Source organism: Prinia subflava, chromosome Z, assembly GCF_021018805.1.
Source record: "Prinia subflava isolate CZ2003 ecotype Zambia chromosome Z, Cam_Psub_1.2, whole genome shotgun sequence".
NCBI classification, from domain to species: Eukaryota; Metazoa; Chordata; class Aves; order Passeriformes; family Cisticolidae; genus Prinia; species Prinia subflava.
This window is the reverse complement of record NC_086283.1, coordinates 18690454-18718154: the sequence shown is the minus strand read 5'-3', so window position 1 is coordinate 18718154 and position 27701 is coordinate 18690454.

Below are 27701 nucleotides of genomic sequence, written 5' to 3'. Positions count from 1 at the left end.
ATTAATCAGCCGCTTCAAATTATGCCCATAAACAATGACTATGGGAAGAAGAGTTATTTAAATTTTGATGTACAATCATGAAGAAAATATTTTAACCAGATAGCATCAAACTAAAATGAGCAGAATTTTGAGATATTGAAAAAAAAAAAAACACCTCCTTGAAATCAAGCCCTCCCATTTGATACATAGTGCCTACAGTATTCCCCACCTGCATTTCTGCTTCCCAATTAATAGTTTGGGTTTGTTGTTGGGCAAGCTGCCAGTGCATATAGTTCCCACTACAGGATTGTGCTGCTCTTGTGTGAAAGTGACCTAAAATGACATTGAATAATTCTTTAGCCGTAGTAGGAGGTGTCAGAACAGCCCATAGCAAACACCAGAAACAGCCATAAGAACAGAGGTAAATATTTGAGACCAACTTCGGGACAGATTGGACATTTGACCTCTACTTTAAAACAACACTCTCTTTTTATAAATACATATTTGTATATTATACACATGTATTAAATCTTTTATGTTTTTTCTTTCTAAATAAAAATAAGATATGGTGACAAGTATTGTTTATTAGGCCTGCCAGCTGGACTCAAATATGCTGCATATGTCAGCACAAATCTGTGACTGGGGATGTGTTCAGCTGACATTTCACTCAAATAAATATTCCTGCTTGGGAAATACCTAAAACAAGCCATTTGAAATATAGCATTACCTTTCACCAAGCTAATCCTGGACTGAAAAGCAGGAGATTACATTGTACAGATGATTTCTCAGTCAGCTTGAAAAATCATGAAAAATCAGAAAAATGTTCTGCAGTGTTTGATGAACCAAACCTGAAACTCCTCAAGCTTCCCCACCACTCTATGGCTCCCCAAGACTGTGCTGGAGCTGGTTCATGTGGGGAACAGCTGAAGACAGGGATGTGCTTTGCCCTCTGGAGCCTCCTGTCTGCCCTTGGGGACCTTTGGGTCATGGGAGACAGCTTCAGCTCTGCTGGAGAAGCAGAGAGGAAAAAACAGATGATACAGTGATGCTTTAGAATTTTAGCTTTTATATATTTAATCTGTTTGCAGTCCTGCAGTTCTTTAGCGTGTAACTCTGAACTCCACACACAGTGTTTGCTGCTGCTTTTCCACTTTGGTCAGACACAACAATTCCTCTCCAGACCTGGGAATCAAGGACACCTCCCTGCCTCAGGCCACGAGAGATGTAAATAAAAGTGGGGGAGTAAACTTGGGGTAAATTACTTCATTACCTGAAGCTGTAATTGGAAGCTTAACCCCCAATATGCAAATGGACCAAAGTTATAAAAGTGTGAAAACCTGTGATCCATTGTCCATTTTTGGATGCAGCCCCTGGGGGAGGTAGACTTTTCTGCCCTAAGTGTACCTACAAGCCCTTCAATAAATTGAGTTGTTCTTTATTCCCTTAACTCTGTCTGGCCTCTGTTTTCAGGTAGCCCAGATAAAGCATCACAGAGGTGATCCCACATCAGCACACCCAGATTATGTGTGGGGCTAGCAGCGTGGATTTAGGATGTCAGACCTGAATGGGGCTGTAGCTCCTCAAGGGGATCCAGCAAAACTCAGTGGCCAAACAATTTGTATGTCCTTTTGCCAGGCAAGAGGAATCCCCAGGACAAACTCACAACCCTACAGAAGCAAATGGTTTTTGATATTGAGCTGCTCAGGGCCTGAGCCCATGCCTGATTGTGCCCATTCCCCTGCAGTAACAGCAGATTGTAATGCCTGTGATAATGTCAGAGGCTGGATGTGCTGCATTAGCCAACCAGCAGTAGTGTACAACACCATCCTACTCATTTTCAAGGCTTGCTCACTTCACAACAGCCTCAGATAAACTGCAAATCCAGTTTAACAGCTGAGCTGAGCAATCAATCATTCAGAAACAAGATTCAGAGCAGTCCTGGTGAACACACAGAAGGCAATTAGATGCCACTGTTTGTAAAATAATATTGGTGGGAATTCTTTTCCCTCATCTGATTTATTTCTGTCAATCTGCAGTTTAGATTCTGTGTCATGATGAACTTCTTTGTCCTGAGATGCCATATAAATGTAACGCTGGCATTATTAATGCCTCTGAAAGCAATTCTGAACCTCACAATTGCTAAGGAAATTGATTAAAGAGAGTCAGCTAGCACTGCTAATTTGCAACTGGTTATTTTTAATGACAGACTGATAAAATGAAATGCTTAAACTTGAGAATAAAACTCACTTTATGTAATATGTTAAATCATACAGAACAGATTTGCATAAACATTTGTGGGATAAAATGAGTCCTTGGGCAGTTCAGACTATTCCTGCTGGTGGGTTTGGAAGAAATGCTAGACAAAAATATAGTGACTGCACTGTCAAATTCCAATGTCAAAAGTGTCCATCAAAAGTCATAATCTCTTTAATATCTTTGTCAGAATAAGTTTTTAGATCCTGCTCTTCATCAATACCAGCAATTAAACTCATCTGAGGAAGTTCAAAGGGTCACTTAATATGATATTCAAGGACAAAAGGGAGCAGGACAAGAAATCCAAAGTGTCAAGGTATGTGGAGGTTTCCAAGCACTGAATGTATTTATGGTATTGTACGTTTGTGTTGTATGTACTTGTGGTTTCCAAGAGCATCCTTTCAGGAACACCAGAGTGATACTAAACAAAAAACTTTTATAAAACAGGTTTGACTAAATTGTATATTGCCCTTCTCCTCCAAAAAGATGGACAGGAAAGTGTTTGAAGCAATCTAAAGATAAAAATCTGCATTGATTGCTCTCAGGAAAGCAGGCTAAAATTGAATGCCTATGTCCTTACAAATACATTGGAAAGACTTCCAAAACCCTCTGAAAAGCAAGTTTAAGGCAGAAAGAAACAGAAAACTCTTCTTTTCAGAGAGAACTGTATATACTTATTCCACTGAAACCGCATTGAGTGAAAGTTTAGGCGATCATTCTTTTAAAATTATTAAGAATGTTACAGTAGTAGAGACATAGTTAATGCAAACACTGCAAATTAATCAGGTTTACTGACAATCAATGCATGAGAAACATTTTCAGAGCCCTGAACACTGACTTTCTCATTTTCAAACCTCTATAAATTAATTTACCAGAGCTCAGTAAAAGGTGAAATTCAGTTTTATAGTTACTTAGGAGCTTTCCAAACAAGTACATTTGAGTTCTGAGTGTTTATACAGGGACAAAAGCACATATTTTGAACACTGCTTTGAGAATGGGACCCAGCACTGACACGTCTGCATTCAGAGCAGACTCCAGGTATGTCTGAGCTGACAATGCACACCATTCAAGTGATGTTTCTTTCCTGTTGTCAGACTTGACACCTGAATACTTGGTGAACCTCACACCAAGATCTACTCCCAGTTAGGTGGGTAAAGATGCCAAAGTAAGAAGCAGTTTTTTAGTTTATGAGCTTCAGCACTGACCACAATTCTACAAAACGTAGAGATCCAGCAGTTTAAATATTCCAGTTTTGCATTTAAAATTATGGAGATGCCCATGTTGGAGAGAGAGCAGAACATTTTATCTCAGCAAGTTCTTATCCTGTGACAAGAAATGGTATGAACCTCCTCAAATGAACATATTTACAATCTTTTGCTGCAAATCCATGTTACTTCCAACAAAAGTGGGCCATTAAAAAAAATCTTCTAAAACATCTCAATCAGATGGAATTCTCCATTGCATTTTGTTTGCACACAAAAATACTTCAAACCACTCTACAACTGAGTTTGTCAGCATTGTGGGATATTCAGGGGTCATTATTGTTTTCATTGTTTGCTGAAATCTAAAAAAAAAAAATAATTCCATGTCCAAAAATTATCAAATGCAATCTAGTTTAGGTTAGTGCAAGACTGGATGACAGACAATTTGCAGTCTGTGTTACACTGTGGGACTCACATGGCACTCTCTGTAATGTCCTCACTATTGAAAGACAGAATGATTTTGAACACAAATCTAATATCCATCAAGGTATAGGTAATTCCTGATTTAAGTGCACTGTTTAAATTGTAGTTAGAAAGCAGTTTTCAGCTGCACTCCAACTATGACTAGGGATACTTTTTAAAGATTGATATAAGAGCTTTCTCCAGAATCCATCAACCTCATTAAGTGGCAGTAAAATCTGGGCTACAATTCAAGATTAGAGTGTTTAATATACACAAAAAATCAACATAAGCCAATATTCAAATTGAATGTAACACTTCATTGTCTATCCAGGTACAAGCACAGCAAATATAATTCAACAGTCACAGGAAAAAGAAAAAACACACCTCTGTGGCTTAAAAGTGATGAAGCAGAGAAAATTAGTGTCTCTTTCCACAGCATAACTAAGGTATATTGTAGTTTTTTTCTCCTACTCTGTAAATCTTATGCTTATTACTTTTAGAGACATACACACGCACTTCAGCACTCAAATAATAAAAGAACTACTCAGCTGTGGCAACACAAAAGGCAAGAACACCTAAGTGTAAATCCATCAAACCCTGAACACTCCTCTGAGAACACAACCACTCTGAATTACAAGAGTTGATGCAGGGAGCCTCCTCATCTCTCACAATATATTGCTCTCACCCTCTCAGTGCAAGTTCTCACTTTTTTTCTGTCCCATTAACCATTTGGGATCAAGTCTTCAATTAGCAAATTTCAAATATTTTGCATTGTTATTTTTCACTAACCATAGATGTCACGGCATGGACCATGCATAGCTGTTTATAAAAAAATACAGAATTATTCTGGTTGATATCAAAGCAAGGAACATATGTTGCTGTCTTTGACCATATTCTTTTAACAGTAACACAAATATATCATTCATGACTGGATGGAGATCCTGTGGCCACAGCAGTCCGTGTTCAGCAGACCAAAACCAACACTGATGCATTATTCTCTTTCCACTCAGGACCCTTACTTTGGCCTGTGCCATAAACCCCAGAACATGGCTATTAAAAAACTTTTTAGTGACCTTAGAAACAAATAGAAAATGAGCACATTAAAAGACAAGAGAGGTTTAGCTGGTTTAAAATGGCCATGTGAAGATCAGGGAAAAAAATTAAACTTCTAGAAGTCAGTTAAAAAGTGCTGTCAGTGCTCTGTGTGTACAGAGATTATTCTAAGAAAGATTATGGAGATGAAAAGCATCAGTGTCAGTTTTCAATGTACCTGGAATTTGAAATATATTTTTTCATATAAAAATTTTAGGATGAACAACAGTATAAAAGAAAAAAAAAATAAACTGGAATCAGGAAAGCAGCTCTGCTAAGGTTCATTTACAAATTGAATAGGGCAAGATTTGTTAAGAATTCTTCAAAAATTAATGGATGTGTAATTAAGAAAAGAGGAAATGTAATCAATGCCAGAATTTCACTGGATGTATTGAAAATGAGTATTGTTTCCCAGGAACACACCTTGGGGAAAAGGCAAAGCCTTTCACAGTCCCCGTATAAAATGGGAAAGGACAACCAAAGGCATAAATTCATTTACAAAAAAAAAAACCAAAAAAACGCCCCCCCCCAAAAAAAAAGACCTTAAACAAAAAAAACCCAAAAAACAAAAAACAAACAAACAAACAAAAACCCAAAAAAGACCAACCAAACAAAAAAACCCACAAAAAACCCTCAAAAACAAACAAAAAAACCGCCAACCCTGCATAAGATTACAATTTTTTCCTCATTGCTTCTAATTTTTTTTTTTCTGTCACTGTATGACAGAGAAATCCTTTCCCCCCTAAATGAGAGGGGGCAAGATCCACTCCCTTTTGCTTTGAAGAAAAAAAGTCACAGTCCAGTTTCTTCAAAAGACTTTTACTAGCACAAAACCACCATCAGGGTTTGAGAATCTTTTGAGATTCTTCTGATACTTGTCACTGAAACACCCCTGAAATCATGTTTGAACTTCTTTGTGGTTCTAAATATCCTCCCACAGCTTTACTGGCTTACATTAACCAGTGCATAATATTTAAATCTTTACTTTTCTCCACCATGGCTCACCACAGCCACTCTTTTCAGCACCTTTTGGACTATATTCTTAATATATTTTCTGCTTCAGGTATGGGCTTTAGGGAAAAATTTACCTGTAGTAATAAAACCACCACAAGAAACATTTCCATGCAATTCAGACTCACAATGCCTGAAAGTATGACTCCATCTGACATTTTTCTAGTTGGCAGAGTCCAAAACCTCATGAAATACTTACTAATCAGCATTTCTTTGGGCAGGGGGAAAGCCCTGAACACAGATTCCCTTAATACAGACAATTATATTAATAAGGCAGCAGTTCCAAGCAATTCATGGAGCACTGAAGTTCACACACACACACACATGAGATTTGCAGCCCTTGTCAAAGAGTTTGCTTCTGGCTATCCTCAGCCTTGTAACATTTTCACATTAATTTTGGGCAGCATGAATTATCCCGCTTGGGGCATTTTCAACATGCTTGAAAATAAATAATTAATGCATTGGACACTATTAATTAGCAAAACTCAGAAACAGCTACTGTTGCAGAGCCTGAAAAGTTTTTCTAAACTTGTCAGGCTGTTAATAATAAATAGGGTGGAAATGGCCAATTAACATACTTAAATAGCAACCTTTATAAACAGTGGAAAATACCATTTTTTCTGTTCTTTTGATGAGAGAAATAAAAAACACCCACTCTGCTAGTTTAGTCCTAATACTTCACTAACAGAAATTTGGATTCACACTTGTAGGTGAAACGGGCCTGTGGAACCAAACACAATATCTAACTATGACAATTCTTTTCAGATATTGGAAATACATTCTTTTACACTTTTCATGTGGCAATACATTTTGTAAAAAAAAAATGAGAAGATGAAGACTTATGATCATATTTACTCATTACTACAATTTTGGAAATCACAGATCTACAGTCATACGGGTTATATTATTAAATATGGCTTCTCTAAGGCATTAGTACAGAATAAAAATAATTTATTTCCCAGTCTCAACTTTTTTCTATCCAAGACTTTTGTTGCAGCACTGGAAATAATGAGATAAAGCCAGGATGATGACTGGGAGTGGTCAGCATAGATTTACAAAGCAGAATGACCTCTCCCATAGAGAGAGGTGCTCACTGGATGATGGGAGAGCAGGGCTGATGTGGATCTTGACTTCAGCAAGGCTTCCAGAGCTGTCTCCCCCAATATTCTCATGGACAAACAGACAAGACAGGAACCAGAGGAGCACACATCTGAGCAGGTTTAAAACTGGCTGAATTGTTGGGCTCAAAGGTTTATGATGACACATTCCAGCTGGAGGCCATGCTATTATATCAATGGAAGATCACCCTCAGCAGTGTGATGTCAACAGGAAAAAGGAGAGGGGAAGATGCAAAACCAGGCAGCAGCACTGTTCCTTCACCTTCCTTTTTCATAAAAACTAACAGAGAGGTTAAAAGAGAAAATTATACAAAATTGACGGCTGTAGTATTTGAGTCTTATCAAGATTCATCTTGAGGTGACCAAGCCACTGACAGAGCTCACACACAACCCTGGTACAGCATAAACCATCTATTTGACAGTCAACAAAAACAGCAGTACCCTGAGCTATAATATTGTTGTACTGCCAGTTCATTTATTCATGAACTGCAGAGAAAAATAAGCACGTGGAATGTATATAAATTTTCAGTTCAGAAGTTACTGCCATCAAGGGAGAGCCCTAAGTTATGCACTACCTTTATAAAAAAAAAAAAAAAAAAAAGTTTGTGGTTTGTTTCTTTTTCCCAGGAATGCTGTAGCCTATCTAATGAGCACCCCCTTTCTCTTTTGGAACAAAGCTTCCCTTTGCTGCTCAGAGCTCACACTCAGCTGACATGTGCACCAGAAACAAAACTGCTCTAAAAGTTTGGAAAGAAGTACGTTTGGTTCACTGCCTCCTTTTTTCCCCCTTTTTCCAAATACCAAGAGTCCATCTGCTTCTTTACCTGAGTCCTTGTTGGCTGTTCTTGCCTACACTTGGCCATGCAGTAAAACTGCTTTGCACAGCAGAGGAATCCACTAAAGGACACAGATTTAAGATAAAATCAGATTTTTAGGCAATAATCAGACAATAAATTCTATCCTGGAAGGTAATGCAGCCCAGAGAGCAATTATGTTTTCTTTACACCAACACTTGCAAAGTGTAAAATTGACTGGCTTATGAAAGAACAAAATAACCTGAGTTTGACAGGCAGCTGTTGTGAATAATATAAATTAGAATCTTTACCTGAGCTGGGCAATTGTCAGAGCAGTCTGAACTCTGTCCTGAGATCCAGCTGTCACTGCCCACTAAATCCAAAACCTTTGGGACAGGACACACCAGGGACCATCCAGGAGGAATCCCACTCCAGGAGATCCTCCTCTTCTGGGTGGAATGATGGATAGATACACAGGGTTGAGAAGTGGCCCAGTCCAGCTGTTCATGAAAGTTTCAAATAACAGCAATGAAAACTCAGTATATTCAGGCCTTTTGAAAAGAGATTAACCAAGATTCAATGCCTTAAGGTACCTCTAACTACTAAAAAAAAACAAACAAACAAACAAAAAAGTTTAAATCTTTGTGGTAATGTCACTATTTTGGGTTTATTAATATGTTGTGCTCTGTGTCAACAAAAGCACAATGTCATGGGTTTCGGCTGGTCTTATTATGAAACAGAGCAATGGATATTTAGAGTTTTCAGGTAAAAATTTGGTTAATGAATAAATGCAATTGATAATTAAGAATTACAAGTAAAGATGTTGTTACCAGTATTCCTACCTTATGAAATTTAAAACCTAACCTGCTCAGTCACCAAACATTCCCAATAAAGCCACACTCAGAGATTCTGAATAACCATAAAGGCTTCAAATGTATGAAATCTTCAGTCTTAGTTATGATAAAATCAAAAAATCTCCAAAAAGCAATGATGGCTTCAGAAAAAAACTAAGGGTGAAGTGCATAACTACACACTTGAAATGAAAATGTATCAGTGAATGAGAATGAAAATATGCAATTTGCTGTTTCTCTATAAAATTCAAAACAACTTACTAATTAAATATAAAATATATTATACACATACTTTACCATTTTTCTCATTCCACAATTTAGATTTCACAATGTGGTAATTATTAAAACAGGCCATGAAGTAATTTCTTAAAGATAAGAGAACCAAAAGAAACTGCTAAGAAATGTTCCTTCTTTTTCCTTAGATTAAAATCCTCTTTCATTGGAGCTATCAAAGTGTTAGCATGCTGCTTTGTTTTCCTCTGTCCACCTCATGTGAAAACAAGCTCCAAAAAAATGGGAGGAGAGAGAGAGAGAGAGACGACAAAAACCTCTGGTGGAGCTGCCATCTGATCTGAATCCTGATTACCACCTGCTGTATCGTTTAACTGGAAACAAGACCTCAGATCTCCCTGGAGAATGCATGGCTGTGATTTAGCTAACTGACATCTGGATGCTCTACATAAATAGAGCTGAAAGAACATTTTCCTGGTGCTTCCAAGCCCGCCTGATAAAGTAAGCAGTTTGAGCATTAAGGCTTCAGGTGGCTCATTACATCTCTATTGACAACTCAAATATTTTTCCCCCAAAATCTCAAGGCAGTTCCTGCACAAACTCGTGGCACCATGCACACTTGACTTCCGTGAGAAATTTGGGAGGGGAAGATCTTTGTCTCCCTGGGAAAAGCACACATGGAAAACACATTAAACTGCACAGGTACAGATAACCCAGGAGGCAGAAATGTTTCCTTGTAAAAGTTGTATTTTGCAATAGGGATTCCTCAGGTCATGTTCTATCCCATAATTTGCAATGAAAACTATAATGTTTCAAAATATGGATCTGTAAATACAGGTTCATTTTGTTTCTACACAGGTCCAAAACCAGTTACACAAAGAGCAAAGACAGAAGTGCATGAAAGGACAAACCACTAGAAAAACATGTTTAAAGTCTAAAGTATGTATGTATTTTTAACATTTCTTGTCACCAAGATCATCAAACATCGTGAACAGAAACAGATAAATCAGATAAAAGGAATATTACTGAGCAGATATTTTGCTCTTGACAAATGAACCCACCTTGTTCAGAAATTCAGGCGAGACAAAAAAAAGACAACTGTTATTCAACATCAAAAAGTCTTACTAGAAAAACAGATGGGATGAATACTCAGGATAAAGTTTAGCTAATGAAAAACTTTGCAGCCCAAAGCATAGATTTATACCAAACAACAGTAAAACTACAAAATGATGCACTGCTAAAATGTAAAAATTTTTGCTTATGATAAAATTACTTCGAGATAGAATTTTTGTGGTACAGCTGAGCATTTTTTTTCTGAACAAATTTAAAGAGCTTCAGCACAAAGAGTCTCATTTTCTAAATATATAAGATAAATAAAATAAATGGCATCTACCCTCTTAAACATAAAAAAATCAAACAGATAAATGCATCTTAGAGTCAGTAACAACTGCAGAACACACACTCCATCAAGCTGTTATCCAGTTTTTATATAATTAAGAGATTAATTCAGAAGCCTTAATATGATAATGCATGAATATAATGGAGCATTGTGTCTCAATATCACTTCGGGACAACTTCAAAAATGCAAAACAAAATTAAGTTGCAATCTAATTTGTTAAATCCCATTTAGTCAGGTTTGTAAACTCTATTCTGCCAACATCAGCTGTTTTGGTTGCCAGTTAGTAAAACACTGCTAGGAATGCAAGGAGAGGTGAAGCCATGTGCACAACTACAAAGCACAGACCTCTGCAGTAAATAAGTGCTGGATAGAGGAAATCCTAATAAACTTCGACGAGTCAAACACTGAAATCCTCTAATTTCTCAAAAAGTTTCCAAAAATTCCATCATCACAGGTTTCTTACATTAATATGATTGGTTCACTTCACAGAACTGCCCAGAAAAACATAAGAGCAGTAAATGTGCTCTCTCAGTAGGCAATAGTAATTGGGAATTTTCTGCTTAGGGGGAAAAACGGAGGGATGCCTGGAAAACACAAATCTTGATGCTTCTAATAGTGCAAAATACATGAGCTTTAAGTGGATTTTCCCAGGTCTGCTTAAAATTATAATGGGTCAATTTAGTTTACTCTGATGATTTCCTCAGTTACAAAGCTGCTTAAGAATTTTTTGGCTCTAAGCTGCAGCTCAGTGCTTTTTATGGTTACAGCTGATAACTGAAATTGACTGGGTTAAAACGGGTTGGATTTGTCTCAGAAGGTTAAAAAAATGACAGTTTTTTTCCTTTGATAGCCCAGAATAGTTCCACTAACATCCAGATCAGCACAACCAAGGTGGCAGTGATGAAAACATCTCATGGAACAGCCTCTCTGAGGAGAAACCTCAAGGACACCAGGAGCTCTGAGGAACTCGCTGGAGATCCTTGCAGGGAAATGAGGAATACTACTCCAGCATGATTACTTATTTTAAAGTCATCATTAAATCATTTCAGTTCAGAGGGCCCACGGCAGGGACTCCAGGACTGGCACATGGGAAAGAACAAGCTGCCTGGGGCAGGAGGTGGCAGGACTGCTGCTGGCAGCAGCTTTCAGCATTTGCCAAAATGAAGCTTGTGGTGGACTCTGTGAGACACCTGAGGAAATGGAGAGGTCTGCTCATGTCAAAAGGGGCAATCCCACTGCTCCCAGATCCTCCTGGACCGGCCACACGCTCATCTGACCTCTCCAGAAAGCAGTTCAGCTTTCTGCCAGAAAAATAACAATTCAGAAGGGGAAAAAAAGGTGACAAGTATTGGAGTTGACACAGGAGAAGCTGGAGAGGTGCCTGGACTGCAGGATGAGGGAGAGGAAGCCCAGCAGGAAGCAGCAAGCTGTGCGATGAACTTAGGTGTCACAAAACTTCACGCTTCAAGACCGAGGTTAAAATTGCTATTTGAACAATTCATTATTTCGAGCACTCCCAGGGAAATGAAACAAAAGCAGAGAACTTCATTTAAATACAGGCTGGGAACAACTGCCAAGAGGAACAAGGTCAGCATCAATTCCCCTGATCATATCCCTTAGTGCTGTAAAGTACATGCTGCTTTTATCTTTTAACAGTCGAACTGATTAATATGATGAGCTAAAATTGCCAGCCTCCATGGGATGGAGAGGAATGGATAGATGTGAACATGTGCTGAAAATTAAAAGGTGGTAAGGAATGAACAGGCCGTTCCCCCAAAGTCTGCAGAAAGAACTGCCAGTGCTGTGCCAGACATGAAGACAACCTCACTGGCATTGATGTGCCTTGTGTCCAACAAGACTTTTGGGCTGATGGAAGATAAGACAGAAGAAATTCCATCTTTAGTCACACCACCACCACCACCCTCAAAACAGCCAGAAAAAGGAGAGAGCTCATGGCTGGCACTGAGATAACTCAACCATTGGCTTCTTCTCTTTCAATTTTCTCAGCATAACCCAAAATGCCTTAGTTTAATACTGGTTCTTGTCAAGAATACTGCTGAGAGCTCAGAACTTTTTATAAAATAGATTTACTGAGAAGCTGAGAACAAATCCATTTAGATGAATTGTAAAATGAGGGCTTAGCATTCAGTGACACAAAATGACAGGCATGTGCTGAAATGAATTAACCCCACTGGCTTGGATGTAATACCCAGTGCCTTTAAATGTATCATTCCTCCATTTCTAAAATTATTTTAAAAAGAAAAACTCCTAAAATGTCATGAAAGTAAAGGAAAGGGCTGAAAGTAGAATTGAGCTCCTCATTTTGGTTTTGATTTCTTAGTGATCTTAGCAAATCACTAACTCATTCTTTACTTTCTGCCTCATAAAACTGAGAAAAAAAAAAAACTTGATATATACCTGACACTTTTAATATGAAAAGCACTTTAGAGAAGCTTTTTGACACAGGATGAAAGATTGTACTTTGCCATACAGAATAGCTGTATTACCTGACATGCTCATTATACACTGTCAGAGCCCAACAACTTTCAGAATATTTTCCTCTTATTATTCCTCACTCTTTGACTGTGTTCAGTAATTACAGATGGAATTCTGTAGATTGCTTTAGTGACTTAGGAGAGTACTTCCCTCAGAAATCCAGATAAACCTGCTTCTCAACTGTTCAGAAATGTTTTCAAGAATCTTGCAGGTATTAAGGTAAAGGTTTTTGCAATGCAGACTTCTCAGTCCACAGAGCTGTGAATAAAGGAACCATTCCCGTTTAAAAATCTCTGGCATTTCTTAATGCTATCAGTAGAAAATAACCTGAATTAACTGTATTTCCTTTCTGGTGTCACTAAACACTGCACACCTCCACACAAGCAGCATTCCCAGCACAAACACAATTATTTGTTATTTCTGTGCTTCCTCTCTAGCTCACAATCCAGAGCCAGTTTTGCTCCTTCTCCCCCTCTGTCTCTGCTGCACAGAGGCACCAAGATGAGATGCCCACACTGTGAGCACCACACTATCATTTCTGCAGCACACATCAGCCCAGTTCCCCTGGCTGTGCTTACAGCCACTGGAATTTCTCTAGCACATCAGAACCATTTCTGGCACACTTCAGACCCACTCTCCTTCAGCAGAAATTGCCCTGCCTATTTTAGAAACAATCAGATCAACTACACATTTATTTGACTACCTGACCTGCACTTCAGAACAGCCATTACCACACGGGATAATGACATCCCACGGAGAGGTAAGTGCCGCTCTCCAAGGCAGGCAGTGCTTTTGGGAATCATTTCAGCAAGCCAAACCATGCCAATGAACTGACATCACTCCCAAAAATACCCCTTTGTGTGTCAGGGAAGTGATGCCCAGACACAGCAAACAAGGGGCTGTGTGTTCCTGGGGGTGGCAGCCCATCTGCTTCTTCCACGCTGCCAAATCCAAGGGCCTTTATTAAAAACAGGACTTGGGTCATGCAATTTGCCAGACTCTGCCCCTTTCCTACTCCTTGGTCCCAGACTCACATCTAGAGGGATGGGGGAAAAAACCTGCTCCTCTCCCGCTGGTTTTCACTGGAAGTTTAGCCAAAACACACAAATTGCTGTTGAAAATTCTTGGAAAATTCATGGCTCTATGTATTTCTGTTTCTTCAGCTCCTCATGCCAGTAAAATTTCTGATTTTCTCCAGAGTGAAAGCCATTATAGAGAACACTTACCCAAGTGCAAAGGAATCTGAAGGGATGGCTCCTAATGAGGAGGGTCTGGCTCCTCACAAACACCACAGCTTGGAGCACTGTGGAGAAATAATTCCAGACAAGGATGACCAAAATATGGGCTGGAGATGAGCTCAGAGCTCTGGGACTCCTCACACCCGAGATCCCCACCTGAGGCTACTCTGGGCCTGGGAACACATCCTTAGGTTAATTTTGGGTAATTCAGTTCAAATGCTGTGAAAGTTTTGTGTCTAACAAGATGTTCCAGATCCCAGAACTATTTCAGGATTAATTGATTGCTGGTGTTATGTTTTGTACTTTTCTTTTACAAGCATTCAAAAAATACTTAATGATTATCAGAACAAACTGAAAACCCAAAAGAAAAAGCTTTCCAAAGACTGCAGAGATGCACAGGAAAGCATGGTATGTAGTCAAAGTAGGAAAAAAACCCCAAACTTGAAAGAGTTATTGACCTTTTAAAATATATTTGATTGTTCAACAAAATACATAGGAGTGAATAAAGCAGTGTCTGTTATATTATGGTAAGAGCTCATCTTGTCCCAAAATTTCTATTGCTTAATATTTTAGCCTTAAAGTCCTGCAGGGAAAAAAAAAAAAAAAGAAAAAAAAAAGAAAAAAAAAAAAAAAAGTTTAATTTAGGAAGTAAGAGTAACTCCTTGTTATAAACATGCACTCTGGGGCCAGGATAATTTTACTGTGCACTTGTTATTTAAATGAGTGCAGTGTCTCCATATGGCCATATGGATGTGAGATATATGTTACGTGCTCAAGGGGCACTGAAGGATTTAAAGTACATATGTTAAAAAATAATGCTGAGTTGGCACTCAGCATTGCTGTCTTCACCATAGCAAATAGTAACCTGCTCCATTCTTTCATTTGTTATTTTCCTTCGAAGTGTTTCTAAGAGATAAAAAGCACATGGGGATTTCACAGAGGCTTTACTGCATAATCAAGTTATTTCAAGAATTACAGTACTGGAAGCATTGTACCTTTGTCTGTTCTCTTCAAAGTAAAACCAAAAGCAAGTTCCATATATATCTATAAATATTGGTTAAACCTAGAATTCCCAGACAATCTTCTCAGTATTAACACTTCTCATTGATTATGATACTATGTTAATTCATGCCAGATGGAGACTATTCAAATGTTCATGACTTGTACTTGTCACGAGCATATGTTCCTGGAATAATGGAGTGGTTTCATAGCAAACAACATCCCATATTTAAAGACCTATGATGAGGCTCATAAAAGACAAAAATAATAAAAAACCCAAAACCACCACCACCAACAAAAAACTCGCCATAAACAGAGAAGGGCACAACTGGAAAACAAAAAAAAAAAATCAGGTTCTTCACTACCAAGAAGACTCTGGAGGGCAAAGCATTCTCTGCACATTCCTGACTCTACACTGGGCACAGAACTTTAACGCATCCCACTCAAACATGTGGAAGGGAACACTTGGTATTTCCTGACTTCAAATATTTTGAAAGTGTTCTACTTAATTAGAAAATAGATTTCTTAGCTTGTTGCCATAATGTCCTTGCATTACGAGCCCAATTCCTCTTCCTTACCTATGTACCAGAGTTAACTTCCACCTGCTTCCTCTCCAACACAAGGAAATTATTGCTTTTGGGGTTTGCCCTAAATTGCAAAACAAACAACTCCAACTAACTTTGTTGCAGACAGGCTGATTTCTGATTCTAAAAATATGATCTGACCAGTTCAATGTTCTTTATTCCCCTTTTAAATAGAAACAGAATTATTTTTGCTAATGCGATGAAAGGCTACAGAACACTTTCCTGAAGTTTTACATACAAGATACACAAACTCCAAACCTCACTCTTGCCCTGTCATATCCAGAACAGGCAGAATTTCCAAACTCTTTATGCATGAGTTTGAATGTGAAGATTTGAAAAACGGGAACAAGGGATGATAGATTAACTTTGGGGGGGTAAAAACCAGCAGCAGAGTTGAAAATGCCACATGATGGATTGAGAGGTGGGGACAGTACAAGAGAAAAAATCCATAAAGGAAAGGATCACACACTCCAAATGAGTGTGAGCAAAGAGGTGGTATAAGCTGTTATGAAAACATATTTAAATGAAATGAGCAACAAAGGAAACAGAGTAATCAACATTTCTTTGACAAAACAAAGTTGCTTATAAAGGAAAAAATTGTAATTTTTTTGACAAAGGTAAAAAAGCACTTTTGTTTCAAAACAAAAATACTAAGTGAATTGAACAGACTGAACTGCATGTCACGCCAAGAGTTTTAAGCTTTAAATTTCAAATGTGCAGAGATGTTAAAAAAAACAAAGAAAACAAAACAAAACAAAAACCTACCTTGGTTTTCTTTACTTTTGCCTGCTGGTGAAGTGGAAAATATGGCAAGCTGAAGTGTTTATATTTCAGAGGTTCCAAAAATTCATTTGACTGATTGAATCAATTCATAGCCCAGTAACAGGCACCATCTTTTTAGGCAACTTGGGGTCAGGATATCACCCATTTTGGAAGGGTAGATGGGAGAAAGGAAGAGACAGGAAATAAGGACTTAGATTTTGAATTATCATGACAGAATGAGCTCCTGCAGGATTGAAAAGACTGTTATAATATTTATCGAGTTCTGCCAGTGGTAATGGCAGTGTGTTCCCCCCTCTGTGCTGACTCAATGGGCACAGAGAATGAAAACCCTTTGGGTGAGATAATAAAATGTGCATGTGTTCTGCCTGATAGCAGTAGCCCTGGTGATAATCCTATGAATTCCCAAAATATGTTCCAGCATGATTCAGAGGACAAGTATTACATCCTGAACAGAAGAAGAAGGGGAAAACAAGATGTGGCAGTGGCAATGGCCAAAACCTCCAGCCTAAAAAATGAATTAAAAAACCTCTACACAACCATTTCCTTCAAAGAGGGAAAAAAAAAAAAGAGCTAAAAAATAAAGCTAGAAAGCTAGAAGCAAACCCTCAAGAAGCAAATATTCAGTCTTCAGTCAAATATAATCTAAAGATCCCCATCACCAATAATACACATGTGAGCTTTAATTTGTCGAGTCTGTTTTGTTCACAAGCCCTGAGAAATGGTCTCCAAACCATACACCTTCCTATGGTTAAAGCAGGTAAAATATGCTCTTGAATGTAAAGGATAATACTGCTGGAACACCCTAAATAGTTTGGGTTTTCCTGTATAATAAGATCTGCTGTTGAGAAAAGAATCAAGAGATGCAATAATTTTTGTTCCTATTTGCATTTATCCATTACTTCAGCAAATGGCAGCTTCCTGTTTTCAGTCTCCTGAAAGAGTGGAGAAATGAAGGAAAAGTTGAAACTATTTTGCATATTCTCTAGAAGTGGTGTGCTAAAGTCACTTCTACCTAGAATATGTTGTATGTATTCTAAAAGAGACATATATATATTATATATATATATATATCCAAGCAGCTTTTTCCATGGATAGTGGTACCTATTTTGTTAGGAAACAAAAATTTTTGAAAAGACCAAAAAGGCTGCTGTTAGCAACCAAGCAGAAAAAGAAATGTATTCTTCTTCTTCTTTTTTTAAAAATGATTTGTTCAGTCTCTTTTTACTACAGACCATTTAACTTGCTCTCTCCTTCAGTGACAGAAGACAAATCAAAAACTGTCAGGTATTTTAAACTGTGATCTGCACTACACTTGAAGTTTGAACTGCAGCTCAGAATCATTGGACTCAGACCTACAATTGTTGCTATTCCTAGACATGTCACAAAATTCAGCTCTGCTAGAGCGATATGGATTCTGCCTAATCAAAAATAGGACAAAACCTTGTTCAAGGCAAAGAAGCTCTGCAAAGCCACAGAGCCTGTGAACAATCCCAAAAGCAATGCATTCCCATTCCCAGAGGGCTGAGCATTCAGCCAAGCCTCTTTCCTATGCAAATGGTTGTTTTACCTGTTCAGCTCTCAAATCCTTTTCCTTCAGAGAATAAGGTGTTCTCTGACCTTTCCCTTGTTCCTATTCCCAGTCTGATTCCCAGATTCACCCTGAAGCTCATTGCTACACTTGCAGTCTTCCCTTTTCCCAGAATGGATCCTTTACATCTTCCCAGAAAAATGCACCTTCCCTTTCCCATTCTGCAGCCACATTCATCACCTTGCTGAGGTCTCACCCTGCTAATTATACGAGCTGAAGGAATGGTTCCCACCCCAGAAGTGACTCTTCTGTCTTTTCCTGTCTCTGCAATCAGTTTTCTAACCGGTTCTGAGACAGTAGGTACTCTCAGTAGCAGGAGATCCTGGCTGTGCCCCATAAGGGATGTTCTGAAGCATCTGACATATGAAAGGCAAAAACTTGCAAATCAATGCTTCTTGAAGGACTTATTCCATGTGACCCTTCAAAAAGATTCTGTGTGACTTTTTCTGTCACTGCTGAACATCGAGATTGCACCAAAGGAAAAATATTCCAAAAGGACAAGCCCATCAGAAGTCGAAATTCTTTATAGATTGCAATAAAACAAACCTATACTCCAAGTCTCAAACAGTTCATCTTCCATCTTCTCTTCAGTGAATAAATCAGTGTTACTAAGCACAGCGAAAAGGTGAAAAAGGACACTCTGCACTTTATTTGAAATATACTGCCCATACTCCATTTTATATTCCTTTTGTTATTCAGTGAGTAATGTTTTACTGCACCACTTGCCCAGATTAAGCATGTTTCAGTCTACATACTTATCATTTAAAACCACGATTCCCCCGAAGGGAGCACAATGGGAGAACATGATGTTAATTAGCCTTATGGCATTATATCCCAGTTCTGCGCTCGCTACACCACAGTTGTTGCATTCCCAATGCCTATTCCTTCAACCTCTCATGAAAAGGATCTGCACTTAGTCAACTTGGAGCATATTACTTTCCCATAAGGGAAAAAGACTCATGTAAAATGCACCGACCTGAAGTGAACACCACTAAAACATTAATGCTCTGTTCTTTAAATAGGCTTCCCTTTTATGTTCGCTTTATCCCAGTGTCATGCGAAACTGCTTGACATGTTTTGTTTGGCTGGTGTTTCAAAGAGTGCAAATTTTACTCAGTCCAACTTCCAGGCCCCTGCAGCCCATTCATCCAATTAAAGGACTGTGGAATGAAAATAGAAAAAGCGCTTTGTGGAGCTTCAGAAATATTGTCCCTCAGGAAGGCTGCCTGCAAAAAGCGAACAAATCCATTGTGCAAACTGGTGCATTGCAATAGAATAAAATTGCTCCTCAAAGTCTCTTTATCCAACATGGATTACTGACTCCTGATAGCTGTAGGTTAGTTGAAGGTAGAGTCTATCGGAGTCAGGAAAGCTCTTATTACCTTTTATTATAACACATCCTCCTCCCATAATCTATAAAAAAAGCCTCTAGGAGCCCATTCACTTCTACACCTCTTCGCCGCCTTTCAGTTTCAATAATGCTGAGTACAATTCAGGACTCTTTGCAGTCCACTGTAGTTTCCATATGCATTCACAGGCTAAATATTCCTAAAATGCCCTTGGGAAAGGCAGGCTGCCATTTATTATTTCAGATTTCTGGGAACTGTAGCCCTTGCAGCTCCCTGGGAATATTGTTTCAGACAGTTCTGCTAAAACGTACAACCTTACCTCTTGACCACACTAAGTGAAATTAATTATCATGCAAAGTTCCTTGTGATACCCTTTCCTATGCATCAGTAATATAAATAAAGAGCAGAGCAAGACATTTAAAGTGGGCATGACAAACAAATGCTAAAGACCAAGTTTTTATGACTATGGAGCCAAGATTTGAGGAAGGTCACAACAATAACTGCAGAAAACTAATTATGCACTGCTTCATGCTGATTGAAAACTCAGGAATGCTGTTTGTCCATATTTTAGACACACACTCTTCAAAGTGACCTGCAAACTCCTCCTCTTTCTTGTTCAGAAAGAGCAGAAAAACACAAAAATTGAGCTGCCATTCCTATATCGCACCCTTCAACACATTCACGGGGTTTTGGTCACCCTGAAATTAATTCATTCCCAGAGTGATGCCCCACTTTCACCCTGCCCACAAATTAAAGCAGTGGTCACTCAAAAAATGGATTCACATTTAGACTGGTTTGAATGAATCCCAAATTTCCAAGGAATTTACATAAACCTGAAGAATTTTGCTGGTGAATCAAATGTAAAAATTGTTTGCTACCACCCACTGCGTGGTAGCCACATTTCTTGGATAATATTGAGGCAGTTGGTTTGGATGTTGCTCTTCCACTGGCATTAGCAAGTGTTTCTAAAAACTATATTCACATTGCTTTTCTTCTCTTTTTCTTGTATTCTCAAACAAGATTGATGTCTCACCACACTTCAGTGCTTAACTTGAAATCTGGGAGAGTGATTTGCCAAAACAAATCATATCCTGATATGGAGAGAACCACTCACTTCCTGCAGGCTTCAAACTTGTTAATTATCAGCAGAAATGATGATCAGAATCCTGGACTTCTCATCTGTACATACCAAACAAGATTCTTGGCAGAAATTATTGGCTAATGTGAGAGTAGGAAAACCCCAGTGGTCCTGTCTGTATTCCTCACAAATTTGTTCGTGGAGCTGTCACACACTGGCAAGGAATGACTTTTTTTGTTCCAATGCATTAGTGCCAGTTTTAACCTTGCATTCAAGAACTTCTTGTAGCATCTTAAAAACCACTATTTCCCCCTTTTCTTTAGTATGTAAAAGGAAAATGTAGCGTTGATAATATATTTCCTTTCTTTCCATACGGTACATCTTGGACATAATTTCAACATCAGACAATGGTTTTTAATTAATTTTCCAATTTTCCAATTGGCAATTACTAACCCAAAAACATTGATTAAGGGAAAGATTAAGCGAAGAACTAGCTTAATTGAATTCTTACTATTATAAATTTTCTTGCTGTTGAAATTTGTCATTATTTCCTATTAAAGAAAGGAAGGTAACTTTCTCACCAGTGAGTCATAATTATAGATTTTATACACATGTCTAAGTTGATATATTTCACAATTTAATTTAAGTATACACTGAAACATGTTGATTCTTTCCCTGAAATTTGTCATGACAGTTTGTAAAAATTACTGAAAAAAATTTGAAGTCAATCTTACATCCTTATCTTATCTATCCTGTACATATACAATATGAATAACTAATCATTCCAAAATTACTCTCTAATTTTTAAATTCTAAATAACCTTGTAGTACATGTGCATACATATAAATATTTGATTTACAGAATTTGCCTTCTTTGTTCAATTGATGAGGTCCCTGATTGTCCATGCATCAGCAACCACCAATATAAACTTAGAATATCAGTTTAGGCAGCTGGAATAGAGTTTAAGTTCTCATAAACAAATATCAACTGTTAAAATTTATATCTCAAATAACTCAAAGCTACTCACATGTGAGAACCTATTATTCTGTCCAATGACTCTTGTTCAACATATTCTTTCTATCCAGCTATACAAGAGAAGCCACTACATCTTCACCTTCATGAGATAATCTAGAGGAAAACAGGGAGCTTGTGAATTAAATACTTATTTTCTTGTTTACTGTGCAACAAATTAACATAGGATTCTCCCTTCAATGAGGCAAATAATGGCTAAATTACCTCCTTTAACATCTAAAATTATATTTAAAAGAAGGCCAAACATAGTGAAACATTAAATAAATAAATAAATAAATAAATAAAGCATTTATTAAAATAATATTTCCTGTCAAAGGGTTTGGACCTGCAAATCAAACAGCTGCCCAAGCTAACAGGAATCACACTGCCATTTCTGAGATCCATTTCCACTGCACACCCTTTCCCTCCTCCCCATTTTCCTTTTGCCACTTCCCAAAGCTCCCCTGTGCAGCTTGGCCAAGTCACTCCTCCATCAGCCTCTACAGCAGCAAAGTTTCCTCTTAGATGGACTGAAAAGCAAATGTAATAACTATGGAAGCACTCAATTGCAAACCTAAGCACTCTCACACATTCAGCAAGAGATGAACTTTCATAGTGCCACACATATTGTTTGGGAATTCCAGGAGCATTAGGTCCTAAGCTAAAAAATATACTTTAGCTCCTTTCTCTTATTTTGGACCTTACACTCTTGTGTATTTAGACTAATACAGATATTTTCTTCCTGGGGATAAGATGAAAAATGTTCTCCAGAACCAATTGTTAAATGTATAAGAATTAAATCTTATTCTGAGCTGCTGGAAAAATGATTTGCCAGTCTCGTAATAAAATTAATGACCTGGACAATTTAATCTGTTAATATATCGAATGCTCAGAGCAGGAGCTTTTACTGTCTTCAGCTAGACCTGTAGGACAAGAACACTTTCTAAAGAAAGCACGGCTATAAATACAAACTTGGGATGTCAGCTACCAAGTGGCATTATCAAATAATGACCTTTTTCATCTAGGAACACCTCCTGACCTCTTAGACTTTGGGGCTGCGTGCTGAGTAGATGGGGTTTTCAGAGCTGACAGGGAAGCAGAAAGAAGATGATGTCCTTAATCATATTCAAAGCAGCAGGATCACCTCCAGCACCTCACAGCAAGCACTGCCGCAGTACAAATTCAGTCAAGACAAAAGGGGGGATCTGCTCTCTTACTTTGCCTCACAGCTTGAGCTTACTCTGGAAATCAAAATTTTTGACAGCTCCCTTGCTCAAGTTCCTGGATCATCAGCTGGGGAAACTTTTATGCATGAAGTGGAAAGGAAATGATGTGGAATTACTGCAATCAAAGGAGCCACATGGACACAACTAGCCTGGTTCACTCCTCTCCAACTAACCCAGTCCTTCTGACAATCCCGGTCACGTCCTCAGATCTCACTCCTGCCTGTCCTGCCCTTAATCCAGCACAACAACAGGGATTCATGGAGTAAAGATAATAAATAATCACTCCCTTGTTGCCTGGAGTTTGCTGGAGATGGGAGCAAAACCATGTGGTGGGGAGCTGAATGGTCAGTAAGTTCTCTCTTCTGCCAGTTGTACAGCTGGGCATGGATGTGGCAACATCCCAGTGCTCCTCCCCAGTGCTTGCTATGGAAGGAACACCAGCTTGGACTGCTCAAGAACACTTTGAGTTAGCAAGCAACCAAGCCATTCTATGCACCACTTTCAAATAATTTTAGCCCCACTAAATTAGTTTAGAGATAATGAACAACGTAGAAGGGTGAACTTACAAATTATTACCAGAATTCCAGTTGTTCCACAGTAATTTCGCAGAAATTTTGCAAGAAGTAGATGGCACATGTACTCAATCCCTTTTCTTTGAATTATTTGTATCCTCAACCCCTGTTTGCAGCCCTCTGAATTCCCCGCAAACAGTGGAGTTGGGAATACAACAAATAAATAGGTTCAAATGTAAAAAGTGCTAAAACAGTTTTAAAAACAAGCTTAAATATTATAGATATGTATACTAACAAGATATTTATAAATAAAAATCATGTAAAATGTAATTTTCTTACCATAAATTTATAATCTGATAGAAGGGAAAAAACAGCCTCTATGTTGTTAGGAATTTCTAGATCTTTTTGTAAAAAATGGATTTTATTTTTTTCTTTTCTTGATGAAAATGAGTCCTGGAAATTTGTCCTCTAATATCATAACAGTTAAATGGCAATGATTTAAAAATGCCTGTGTATTCTTATCATCTATCTGTCCTTTCTTTCAGCTTAACCCTGATTAGGGTTTCCATCAGCTTTCAGGGTTCAGCACAGCTCAGTTGTTCTATTTCCCAGCCTACTGAGAAGGAGATTCTGCTCCCTCCAAGCCCCTTTTCTCTATCAGAATGTGCTGCAAGACCTTTTCTGGCATCTCACTCTCTTTTTCTATACTGAAAGGGCTTGTCAGGCTACGAGATGTCATGCACCAAGTCATTAAATTGCCTTTTTTTGTGCCTGCAGCTGGGAAGAAGGTTTATTCAGCAACAACAGTCTGTTTTTCTTTGCATTGTTTTTTTTTTTTTCCTATTTATTTGTGTTGTGTTTCTGCCACAGTGACTTAATTTGGGCAACTGACAGTGTTGTCTCACCCACCTTCCTGCTGCCAGCAGGAAAGGAATTTAAGCCTGGCACTGATGGCTGCTGCTGAGTTTGTAAGGCTAAACTCTGGTTTTATTTAACTCAATTTTAATCCTTCTGTTCTGTCCTGTAGGACTGGCATTAATGCCCAACAGGCAAATGAAATGCAGTGTTCCAAAACTACTTATTTGCTACGTGATTTATTTGCTACAGAAATGTTTTTCATTCTTCTCTACCTCTCAGCAAGCAACATATAGCTGGGGTGGTTTTTTTTTTTGAGAAACAAGCAAGTGTTATGTACTACATAGCACCAGAAATCTTCATTTCAACTGCATAAAATATGAAAGGGCATGTGGAGGGAGGGGGATAAGGAGGATTTCACACACTGCAAATTTCTCAGAGCACTCTGAGCTCTGGGAATGAAGGGATGGAAGCCTCCGTCTCAGTGGGCAGTTCAAGTAGGCTGCCCTCTGCCACTGCCTGGGTGGTTACACTCCCCATTAGTTCCTACGTTACTCTGAGCAAAAGTTTCTTGATTTACAATCGCTGCTTTTTGAATAAATAATTCCAAATTCAGTGTAGGACACAGAGGGGAAACTGCTGTTTTGTTGGTGAACACTCTCAAGATGGGTCTTGGGAGATCCAGACTAAATCTCTAAAACAATAAATATTAGCAGAGCTAAGATTAATTCAGAGTAGCAATTAACTGTGATCACAGGATATTCTGAGTTGGAAGGGACCCACAAGGATCAAGTCTCACTCTTAAGTGAATGGTCCATACAGGATGAAAGCCACAAACCCTGGTATTAGCCCCATGCTCTTACCAGATGAGCTAATGTTGCCATTGAAATGTGAGATATTTCTAATCTAATTTATATCACAGAGTTTGGGGTTGAACTAGTCAAAACGTCCCATGAAAAGCTGCAATATAATCCCAAGAGCTTTATCTTTTTCACTCCAGAGCAGGATGGGATAAGATAAACCAGACAATACACAAGAAGTGAGCTAAAACAAACAAAGCCAAATAGCTAAAACAAACATAGCCAAAAATGATTTCTCCCTTCTCTAACTAATCCCTTTCTCCACTGCTTGGGGTACTGACAGCTTTGACTGTGATGTGCTTTACAAGCCATTTCCACTCAGTGTGGGTCCGATTTGTGCCACCCATGAGGTGCCCACTTTGGCACAGCAGAGCCAAGCCCCCCGTGCAGAGTCCTCAGAGCCCTCAGGAGTCCCTGCACAGTCCTCAGAGACCTCAGGAGTTCCTGGCAATGCCACAGGCAGCACCAACAGGGAGGAAAAGTGGTGCTGTTCCATTTTCAGCCAAAACTGAGGAGCTTGAGAGACCATCCACCGTGCTCCTGCTAATCCCCCAGGCCAGGAGCCCTGTCCTAGAGAGCTCATCTGTCCTCATCATTTCTGGGCGGAAGTGATGCCTTAAGTTTTATCTTTCATGTGTTTCAGATTCTGTGCTGCCCAGGGGTGCAGTTCTGAGCCTCACATTCAGTGTCAGCCAGCTCTCTTCACAGAGCAGGCAGACAAAACAAACCCTTTTCCTGCTGAACACCAAGGACAACTCTCAGGCCCAAAAGCACCAACAAGGGTGGGCTGAAGGGAGGAACAGGAAGGGTGGGACCTCACAACCTGAAGCTGTAATTGGACAATTAAACCCCAATATGCAAACGGACCAAAACTTATAAAGGTGTGAGACCTCCTGACCAATCAGCCATTTTGTGTCCACTTTGTGACCATTTTGGGTCCACCTTGGGTGTAGCCCTGGTCAAGCTCTTGTTCTGCCCAAGGTGTGTCCTTTAAGGCTTTTTAATAAATACCTACTTTATTCTCTAGCTCTGTCCAGTCTCTGTATCAGGTCAGCCTTCCTAAGGCTTCACTGGCAAGGGCAGCACTGTGACTATCCCAAAGCTGATGTGACAACACAAGGGGACAGGTCTGCAAGATGTCTCAAGTTTAAGGTCTTCTGTGCTCTCAGCTGACAGGCTGAGGAGAACTGCACCACAGGCAGCAGGAATGGGTCAAGCACTGGTGATGGGACATCACACTGTGAAGAAAAGCATTGAAGGGGGGAATCTTTAACATCATAAAAAAAAAAAAAAAACCAAAAAACAAAAAACAACACCCCACAGTGTCTTGTCTTTAATTCAGAAACGTGATTAGATATTCAACAGTTGCTTCTGAGGTGACACAGTGGAAAGGCTTGCTAAGGATTACACAAGACACACACAAAAAAAAAAGGTGAAAAAAAAAAAGAAAATGTTTTTTCCAGGGCATCTAGGCAATGTTGAATAAACACAGAGCAGCAAATATAAAATCTGATGATTTATAATACAAGACAATGATATGATGCAATTCTCCAGTAAACATATCTAACACTAGAACCAATTAAAAATCAAGGTTAAGTAAAAAAAGATTCAATTAATATGCTTTAAGAATACAAATATCCCCTAGAAACTCCACATTCACTCAAAATATAATTTCTTGTGAAAAATAGATTGATTCCCTTCTAACTGCTTTTATTGCCGAAGACAGAAAACCTCTGGAATACTTTGAAAAGTTCAATGCACCTAATTATGGGTTTTTTAAGCTACAAATTCTGACTGTCCAGCAGACAGTAACCGAAGAGGCTCTTAATTATTCAAAAAATTCATGATGCTTCTCATCTCTGACAAAGAGAAGCTGAGGGAAGAGCAGCAAGTCAATCCATGATTTAAGGGGTTTTTTTAACCCATTTTTAAAGTGAACTCCCTCTGGAAAAATTTTGACAAGTTTGAATAAAAGGGAAACAAATTTTGAATTAGAAATAATTATTGCTTTGGTTTTTGAAGTTTATTTTGTGACTACAATATGTTCTTGTCTCTGCTTCTAAATTGACAATTACTTTGCTGAAAAGCAGTGTCAGCACAGAGATATGATGAGCACTCCAAACCCACCCAGGCATTTCAGAGCAGACTTCCTTCTGCTGTGCCTCTATTCCCCCTCATTTCAGTTCTAAAAGAGTGAAAAAATGTTTAATTTCTTAATTGCACATATTATAAAAACTTCCACAGCAGCATCACCAGACAGAAAGGAGAAAAGCTGGAATACCTTCATGTTTAAAAGGACTGGGTTCATTCATGATCGGCTTCGATATTTGCAGAGGTTTTTATTTAGTGGACTGATTTCTTCCAGTTGGAAATGCTGAAAAGCTTTCACCCTTCCTTCATGGGACAGCACAGAAGGCAGAAGGAGGACAAGGTCTTACACTGCTCCTTCTTCCCTGTCTTTTTTGTCTTCATGCATAAGCCATGGTAAAAAGGGTTGAATGATGGACCTTTCTCCAGAATACTGTTTTTTTCACTTAGCTGAACTTCAGAAAGATCGCTTATGATGGAGCTTTTCCCCTGTCAGAGGAAGTCAAGCAAACTTCTCACTGCTTATGCCACCCAGCAATTTACAAAAGGGGATTTAGGTTTTAATAATTTAAAAAATCTTGCTGAGTAATTTATATTCTTTTGCTAGCCGTAGCATAAGTAAGAATGTCTTCCCAATAACAA